This window comes from Dipteris shenzhenensis, chromosome 24, assembly GCF_047967505.1.
Source record: "Dipteris shenzhenensis isolate YYH24624 ecotype China chromosome 24, Dip_SZ_1.0, whole genome shotgun sequence".
NCBI classification, from domain to species: Eukaryota; Viridiplantae; Streptophyta; class Polypodiopsida; order Gleicheniales; family Dipteridaceae; genus Dipteris; species Dipteris shenzhenensis.
The window spans coordinates 37476996-37486300 of NC_141619.1; the positions used below are offsets into that span (position 1 = coordinate 37476996).

At 45.8% G+C, this 9305-nt stretch overlaps 1 pseudogene; it reads right to left on the minus strand.

Moving 5' to 3' along the window:
* Positions 1–6874: 6874 nt before the first annotated feature.
* On the minus strand, positions 6875–8834 carry LOC147886569 (dammaradiene synthase pseudogene; annotated as a pseudogene).
* Positions 8835–9305: the final 471 nt, after the last annotated feature.

Below are 9305 nucleotides of genomic sequence, written 5' to 3' on the forward strand. Positions count from 1 at the left end.
CGACGTTTGCCAATGTCGCTATATAGCGATGCTCCTTTTCTGATGCTTTTAGCGACACTTATAGCGACATTTGCGCTCGTGAAAAAAAAAAATTTAATGTAAAAAGCGTCGGCATTTCCGTCGGAAAATGGCCTATGCCTTGTAGTGCCCGCGCATCCATCAAGATGCGTCCTGTCTGAGTGATGTCATAATAAATCGTACCATCACCCAGAGGTACATCTAAATCATCTAAATCATCATCCTCCCCACCACCACATGGCCCAAAGCACTGTGCCATGCATCCCCCACCGCTCTCCCTGCTACTACACCTGCTACCCTGTTGTGTCGAGCTCGTACATTGGCCACTCGTAGTTGGGGACTGCACGGGACTACGTTGACCACTTGTAGCTGGAGAACCGAGTCTCGACGGCACAGGAGTACATCGACGGCTCGCCGAGACAAAAGGACCACCTGACGGCATGGGGGAAGGGGCATAAGATGAGATGGCAGAAGGGCCATAAGACGGCATGGGGGAAGGGGCATAAGATGGTACGGGGGAAGGGGCATAAGAAGGGGCATAAGACGGTTGTGCTGACTCCGCTGGGGTGATCTCAGGTAGTGTGGGGTGGCTTGGAGTCTGTAGTGCCGACTCCTAGGGAGTGTTAAGAGTACCCGTCATATACCCGTATAACTCCACAAGACTAGGAGGGTGCCCTAAAAGGTTATATAAGTCCTTCCAAATAGATTCCCGGGGATCAGGTGAGCTAGAAGCGCTTCCTACCCACATGTTGAACTGGAAAAAAGGAAAAAAATCTATTACTGATAAGCTGAGAAAAAAGGGAAAGAAAAGAGAGGCTTACTGTCAGAGCGCATCTATAGAAGCGTCTGATTTGTGCGTCTATAGACGCGTCTAACAAAGCTTCTAACAGAGCGTCTAATAGAGTGTCTAAGAGAGCGTCTAATAGAGCATCTATAAATGCATTTGTCTGTGTCTGCAACAAGCTAGACGCACGAATAGACGCGCCTGTAGATGCACTTTTAGGTGCGCTCTGAGACGTGCCTATAGACGTGCTCTGATAGATGGGATTTCTAAAAAGTAGAAAGGGACATTGCGCCCGACACAAAAACGTGACACTGATACCCAGATCATGCGCTTCTTGGATACGAGAAAGTACAAATCTGGAGAGAGAAAACTTCCAAACAAGATCAACTGCAAAAAGACTTACTTGTATAGAGGTATGGAAGGTTCAGCTTCTTTCTTTTTCAAAGTTGCTTCTCCTCCTTGTTCGTCCTCCTCTCCTTTAAGCTTAGAAGTAAGTGTGGGTGCCTTTCTCTTGAGTGTAAGCTTGGAAGTAAGTATGGGAGCCTTCCTCTTAAGCGTTGAAACTATGGATCTGCTAATAAAGAAGGAAGCAAGCCGTGCGAAGTATAAGTAATGTGAAGAAAAGCAAAGCGAGCGGCACGCCGAAAAGCAGGTTTAAAAGCCGCATCTATAGTCGCATCTAAAAGCGCGTCTATAGGCGCATCTAAATACACAGAGTAGACGTGCATTTAGACATGCCATTAGACGTGATTCTAGACGCGACTATAGATGTGGCTATAGATGCACCACAGAGTTTAAATTAAACATTTGAAGAAGAGCAAATTTGGTGGGTTGTTTGTTTGTAGGATGTCTTCATCTTCAACAAGTAGCTCTAGTGAGGATGAATCCCTCCGTATCCACCATCGCAAAATGTGGTTAGAGCAAAAAATCAAATGTCTGTGTGATCGATGTCGAGGAAACATGTATCGTGCACGCAGGATTACACTCAATCATATCTCAAAGTATGGAGAATGGGATGTGACTGTAAACAGGGTAAGGGTTTGTAAGTTAAGGTTGATTGAGATACCTATGGGTGTTCATATGTTTGAGTTATGATCCCGTTTTAATTTGATACAGGATGCAGTGCCACACCCGCATATGTTACCCTATGCCCGTCGTGAGGAGGAGAAGCGTCTGTGATATGAGGTGGGATCTTCAGGAGGGACCGTTATGGATGCATGGAGTGATGGTGATAGTAGCCCTCCGCCATTACCTCATGAAGCCATGGAGGAGGAGGTGTTTGATGATATGGTGCGGGATTTATATGTCCATCAAGGGAGGGATAATAGCATGGAGCAGGATGATCTTTTTACTGCAGCATCGACTCCACTGTTTGAGGGGTCCACATTCTTTGTTCTACATGCCTCCCTTGAGTTACTAAACTTGCAAACCATCTATGGATGGAACAATGCAAGTTTGAATGCATTACTCAAGTAAGCTTTAAAGTCGATTTTGCAAGCATGGTGAATTATGCTAGGGGGTTAATTACTCGAATGCTTTTCCTCATTTATGGTCTTCACGTGCAGGCTATTGTGTAAAATGCTTCCAAGGGAGAATAAACTACCGACCTCAAGAGATATGGCAAGGCAACATGTGACCTCTCTTGGAGGATTAGATTACAAGCGCATCCATGCATGTGTCAACGATTGCGTTTTGTTTCATGGATTACATAAGGATGCAAGAGAGTGTCCTACTTGTGGAGAGGCAAGATATAGAGCAGATCTCAAAACCTTCGACGTGCCTCGTAAGGTATTGCGACATTTTTCCATAATCCCTCGCATCCAACATATGTTCAAGTGCAAATCTATTGCAGAGCTCATGTCATGGCATTCCTCCCATCGATCAACCGATGGCAAGTGGAGAACTCCCGCGGACTCTCCTGCGTGGAAGCATATTGAAGACACATGGCCAAGCTTCAAGGAAGAACCTAGGAGCTTGAGACTTGGATTGGGTATGGACAGTGTGAACCCATTTGGTCTCAAAAGCACGTCTTATAGTGTATGGCCAGTGGTATTGTTGAATTACAATCTTCCACAATCTATGGCTATTAAGAAAGGACATGTCATGCTGTCCCTTCTAATTCCATGTATGGCTTGAAATCTCATGATTGGCACAAGATGCTCCAAGTAAGTATTTTATGTGCATAATATCTTTTTCCTTTCAAATTTGTGAGTGAATAGCTATAAGCAACTAATCAACCACCTCGCGGGTTCAGCTCATACTACCTACTAGCATTTCACATAGTGCATCGAAGGACGTGAAAGATTGTATTTACAAGATGGGTGAGCTTGTGAGGTATGTGAGCTCAAAGAAAATAGATCCCACCATGCTTGAGAATGCTCGAGTTATGTCAGTGGAGGCGGTTTGTTTAGTGGAGGAGACATTTCCACATTCTATTCTCACAAGCCAACTACATCTCATAGTGCATTTGGTGGATGAGATTGCTATATGCGATACTATACATGCACGATGGTTGTTCTTCCTCGAGCACTTCATGAAGACCTTGAAGGGCTTCGTGAGACAAAATGCAAGACCCGAAGGTAGCATGGCTGAGGGTTGGTTGGTACAAGAGTCACTTGTATATATTTCTGATTTTCTTGTTGATGTGGATAGCTCTCTCCCACGACTATGAAGAGATGATGAAGACCTAAGGATGACCTCTATTGTGCCTCAAGGGAAAGGATGCAACAAAGTAATAGACACGGAGTTGCATAATAGTATCAACCTCTTTTGTGTGCTTAATAGTGATGTGATGAAAAGATGGGTGACAAGATACTGCCTATAGACGCGCCCGCTATTTTGCGTGTCTACCAAGCGCGTCTATAGTTGCTTTGTGTTGTTGTGTAACATGTCAGAATCTAGAGGAGGTGACAAGCAGAAGGGAAGTCCAAAATAGAAATGACCAATGAAACTTGCAAAGAAAAGAAAGACACAGAACAATATGTAGAGGGCTAAGAGAATAGGGATAGATCCTCCACACATGATAAGCTATATATTGCATCTTGGACCAATGCCAAAATACAAGTACCATACTATCACTCATGCCAACTATCAAACGAGCCAAAGGAATTTACCCCCAGGGATTTATCCCACCAAATCTATCGAATCTTCTCCAAATGCAAGCAACAACACATCTACAAGGTCAACATGGAAGACATTAGCCAGGAGTTGCACACTGATACATAACACATAAAAACACTATGAGCTTAAGAGCAGAATTGCATGACTGAAAGAGATGTCATACCATTGGCAAGACTTGTAAGATCACAAGAGTGGCTGATACATCTCTACAAACACTCATTCTGCAAGTTAGGAAGGTAAAGAAACATCGAAAGCATCGTTGGAGACCTTCATCTACATCTTTTGAGGTATACCTTAGCAAGAGAAGATGAGAAAATGCCCTTCCAATTAGGAACATTGAAATCACGCTAATACCCTGCAAGAATCCGCACCGGCACTTCATGCAAGTTGATTTCTAGGCTTCATAAGGGGCATAGCTCTCCCTTAAGCTATGATTAACCCTGCAAGATAGCCCCAATTAAGGCAAGGCATACACGAGCCGGCAGAGACTAGAGCAGCCAAGAATAATTAGCCACCCTCAAGTGAAGCAAGGAGAGTATTGAAGCTGCAAACCTTCAGAGAATGCGCACACCTAATCCTAAAAATTGCACTAACAACCACCTAAACAACCCTGATTAACTTAACAAAATCAACACCAACATCTACACACCCATTCCATAGGCCCTTTATAGGGGCAAAAAACAAATAATGTCGACTTATATTAAGGGGTTGGTAAGACCCACCAAAATAGACCCAATACAAAGGTTTGGCCATAATACTAGTGGGGCACAAACTGCTAGAGGCTTCTACTGAGAATTTGGAATCTCAATCAAGGCACTCTTGATTCCAAGGAGGATCAGTGCCATGATAGTTGATATGGGTGTGTGCATTGGCAAAAACTAGTGTGAAACCCATAGCTTTGCCACTGGATTAAAGACACATAGCTTATATGATGAAATGATAAATGATCTATCCATTCAAGTCTCCAGAGTCAAGAGGTTTGTTAATATAGGCCACTTGAAGGCCCTGATGATCAATTTAAATCGTATATCTGTAGCCTGTGATGAACCAGTTTGCCGATCGATCATGCATGACTTAAACTCATTTCCATTAACAGAAAAACTCCAATAGAATTGGCACAATTTGCATAAGCTTGGTTCATCCCGCAACGAAAATACTGCTACATCATATTCATGTGATTTTCGCGTGTGAATTGCTTGATTTTAGTTGTGCCTGCTCCCAGGATGTGTAGTGGTAGCTCCTCCAAACATCCATAGATTTCACCAACACCACCAAATCATTCTTGCTTCATTGACCTTCGCTTTGATTTGAGCACCCGAAATAGTAGTAGTGGTATCTATCGAATGTGATTTGTCTATGAAGAACTCTTCTAGTTTCGATTCATGTGCGATTTGGAAAATCGTTAAGCATGCAACAAGTAGAAATAAAATTACGGAAGTGTAACAGATGGGGAAATGCAACTAAATTCGTCAACTTCGATGCCGATAGGTTGATCAATGATGTAATGCATGATGTGCCGTTTCATACTATCAGCCATTCGATACTGCTTCTTCTTGGTGCCGATTCCAACTTTTACGCAGTATCATATTATGAGCACGAGTAAGGGCCTTGTAAATATCAAGCACCGCATTCGTAGCATTTGTCAACTAGTCCGAAGGAGCAAGATGGGGAAATGCAACTAAATTCGTCAACTTTGATGCCGATAGGTTGATCAATGACGTAATGCATGATGTGGTGTTTCATACTATTAGCCATTCGATACTGCTTCTTCTGGTGCCGATTCCAACTTTTACATAGTATCGTATTATCAGCATGAGTAAGGGCCTTGTAAATATCAAGCACCGCATTCGTAGCATTTGTCAAATAGTTCGAAGGAGCTCACTTGCTTTGCAAGATTGGTGATGCTTGCCCAACGTCCGAAGCAAAAGCCTAATGCATGAAAGATCGCCGTGATGGTTAGCATGTTCAACGCTACAATGCCCCTCCAGGATGGCATCCACCTCGCTGGCTTTTCCGCAGCCTCCTGAACCATCCAACAACACGCCAACGTCTTCTAACGTTGCAGGAGCAGCAACAGTTGAACGGCAATCAGCAGCAACACAGAACTTTTAGTAGCAAATTCTGATGCGGTTGTGAATTAGTACTTGGATTAGCAAAGATTGATAATGAGAAGCCTAAATAAGCTTACTCGTGTTTGGGTGTGGCAGGATAATAGATGAAAGTCAAGGAATGCTTAATATGCGCAAGGAACAACTGCAAGGAGTGCAAGCTTCATGAAAGAAGTATACCTCACGAGCTGCTCGTTTCCTGAAAAAGATTAGATATGCTACGCAGGGTATGATGAACACCAAGAAGCTCATGATGAGAGCGCCGATCATAGAGTTAAGAGGGCCGAAGAAGGGGATCAGGATCGCCAAAAACTAGAGCAAGAACACCACGGGCAGCCAAACGACAACACAAACAAGATAACAGGCATGATGAACGCGAAGCACGTTCTCCCACATGAAATTGAGGGGCAAAATGCAAAGGCCGAAGGCGATAGCTTGAGGCAAACGACTTATTCGTCGGTTTGACAGAAAAGCAGATCACATACTAATTGCGAGATGAATTGCCAACGAATTCGATTGTGTGAGGTCATCTCGTAAGGCCCAATAGACTGCGAGGGAGTGAGGCCCGGTCGCAACGTAGATGAACTTGTAATTGCGAGACTTTCACATGGAGTGCATGATCTCTCTTTGTAATTGCGAACAATGTATCGAAGGCCAAATTTGCATGGAACCTGCATGCACATTCTAACTACCACTTTTGCAACGTTTCGAAAAAGAGGCATCCAATGGCCTACCATCATCCATTGTAATCTAACGATGCACAATCCCGTCCTCCCCCGAGAGAAAAATTGTGATGCAGAAATGAACTGCAGTACAAAGTTACGTTATGGACGCAAAATAGTGGTCAATTGTAGTACAAGGTTTTGCAGGATTTTGGGGTACTAGGCTGCTGCTGTATAACATGTAGAGCAGCTCTATAGCGTCCCAGAGCAGTCAAGGGAAAGCTGAGAGCGTACATGTGATACCTGATATAGAAATAGCGAGGAAAACCAGTGCCTGTGAAGGCATCCTCATGCCATGTACCGTCAGGCAGCTGAGTTTCAAGAAGATACGCTACTCCTCGTTCAATAGCTTCCTTTTCATAGTTGCCTAATGCATGGCCTGCTGCTAGCAATCCCATGATCGCCCAAGCTGTCTGTGATGCTGTGCTGTTTTCTCCTTGCCCTTTCAGCGATGGATCGTCGTAGCTTCTGCATGTCTCTCCCCACCCCCCATCCTTCCTTTGACACTCCACCAGCCACCTCTCCCCCCTCTCTATCTCCCTCTCATGCTCCCTCGGTGCCACCCTCGCCAACGCTTCTATCGCCCAACACGTCCCGTAGATGTAGTTCACTCCCCACCTCCCATACGAGCACCCTTCCGGCTCCTGCTGCTTGCGAAGATACGCCAAAGCTCGTTCGACTGCAGAGTTTCCGAGCTTTAGGCTCCGGCAGCCTCCAGTCTTGTTCAGAATCCGCCCTGCCATCTCCAGCACCCTTGCCGTCACGTCAGCAGTGGGGGGATCGATCATGGCTTTCAGATCGCCGAACGGCGTTTAGCCACTCTTGATCGTTGTCTACGTCGAAAGCCCCCCACCCTCCCACCTTGCTTTGCATGCTGGCGATCCATGTCACGGCTCGGTCGATGGCCGCTTCCTTTCTTTCCTCGTTGGGAAGCCGAACTTCGTTCAGCGCCATCACAACAGCCGCTGTATCGTCAACGTCAGGATACCAAAGGTTTTCGAACTCGAATGCCCAGCCTCCTGGTACCGCTCTCCTATTCTTAACCGCCCAGTCACCATAAAGGAGGATTTGCTTCTGCAGGAGCCAGTCGCCACCCTGTTGGAGGGATGGATGGTGTCGGGGAAGCCCCGACTCCGCAAGAGAACGCATTACGAAGGCCGTATCCCAGACAGGAGAGATGCAACTTTGCACCGTATACTGATCTTCCGTCTCTATGGCGAAATTCAGTAAAGCTTGAAGGCCTCGTTCCACGTTGGGATCCGAAACACTGTAACCGAGGAGGTGGAAGGCCAGAATGGAGTAGCACATGGCGGGGCAGATACCACCGATATCTCCCGAAACCTGCTGCCGCTCTAGCACCCATTTCTCCGCTGCTTTCAGTCCTCTTTCTCTGAAGGGCACTAGGTTGTATTTCTCCGCCAACTTAAACACTCTATCAAGGGCGACAAAAAAATCCATCCAGTTCCCTTGTCTTGGTAGCTCAAGTCGGGCATTATTCTTTGATCCCTCTTCAAATAGTTCATCCAGCGTGATTGAAGGGTTGGTTTTGAATTCAGGCTTACGATCGAAGACGATCATCAGGGGGACGACGCAAGATCGTGCCCAAGAGGACATTTCATAACGAGTCGTCGGGAACCGCTCAGGCAGAAGGATGAGCCAGGGCGGTAATGAGGGAACCCCTCTCCAATCGTAGCAACCGATCAAAGATAGATGCATCTTGGTGAATATCCGCGTTTGGCTTATGCCACCTCGCTGGAGAATAAAATGCCGAGCTTTCTGGAGAGCTGGATCGGATGCTGGTACGTTCAACAAACGTAATGCCATGTAAGCCTCGACTGTGGCGCTCAGTTCTCCTCCGTCACCATAGGACAATTCCCACCCTCCATGGTTGCGTTGCTCCGCTCGAACGTAAGTCTCTATTTTGTGGAGAGGCAGCCTTTTATCCAGCCCCAACACCTTAAAGATGAGAAGTGTTTCCGCTGTACAGGTGATATTACTTTCCAGTTCCGACCACCATTAGCCTTCAGCGTATTGGATCGCCAATAAGTAGTCTTGGGTGCGCTTAATGGCGTCGTTCAAATCCACTGTACACCTTCTTGCATGAGCCATTATCTGCTGCCCAGATGCACGTTGCCTGAAGAGGGGCATCTTTCACCTCGACGCAGCTTCCCGCTGCCTGCAATGCCGCAAATTTCTTCAGCTGGTTTCGATGCTATAACTGTTCACAAGAAACGCAAAGTGAGACCAGAGAATCGAAGAGACTGCACAAAATGAACTGCGTGATATTATAAATTGCTTTCTGTGCCCGGGAATTTATCATATATATATTGCTTTCACGCTTCCAGCACAGCTTCCACCACCGTCTTGAACGTAAGGCAGAAAGTTTGTTGCAGAACACGGTTTGGCAGGACAAATTTGAGCCCTCGTTTTTTGCGGGCTTAGTTGAGGTTGCCTGAACGAATGCAGATGCAAGAATATGCCTAGAAGCCGGCTACTAGAGGAGGAGGAGGCGGAGTTGGGAGGTTTGTCGCTGCGCAGGGAAGGCGAAGAGCT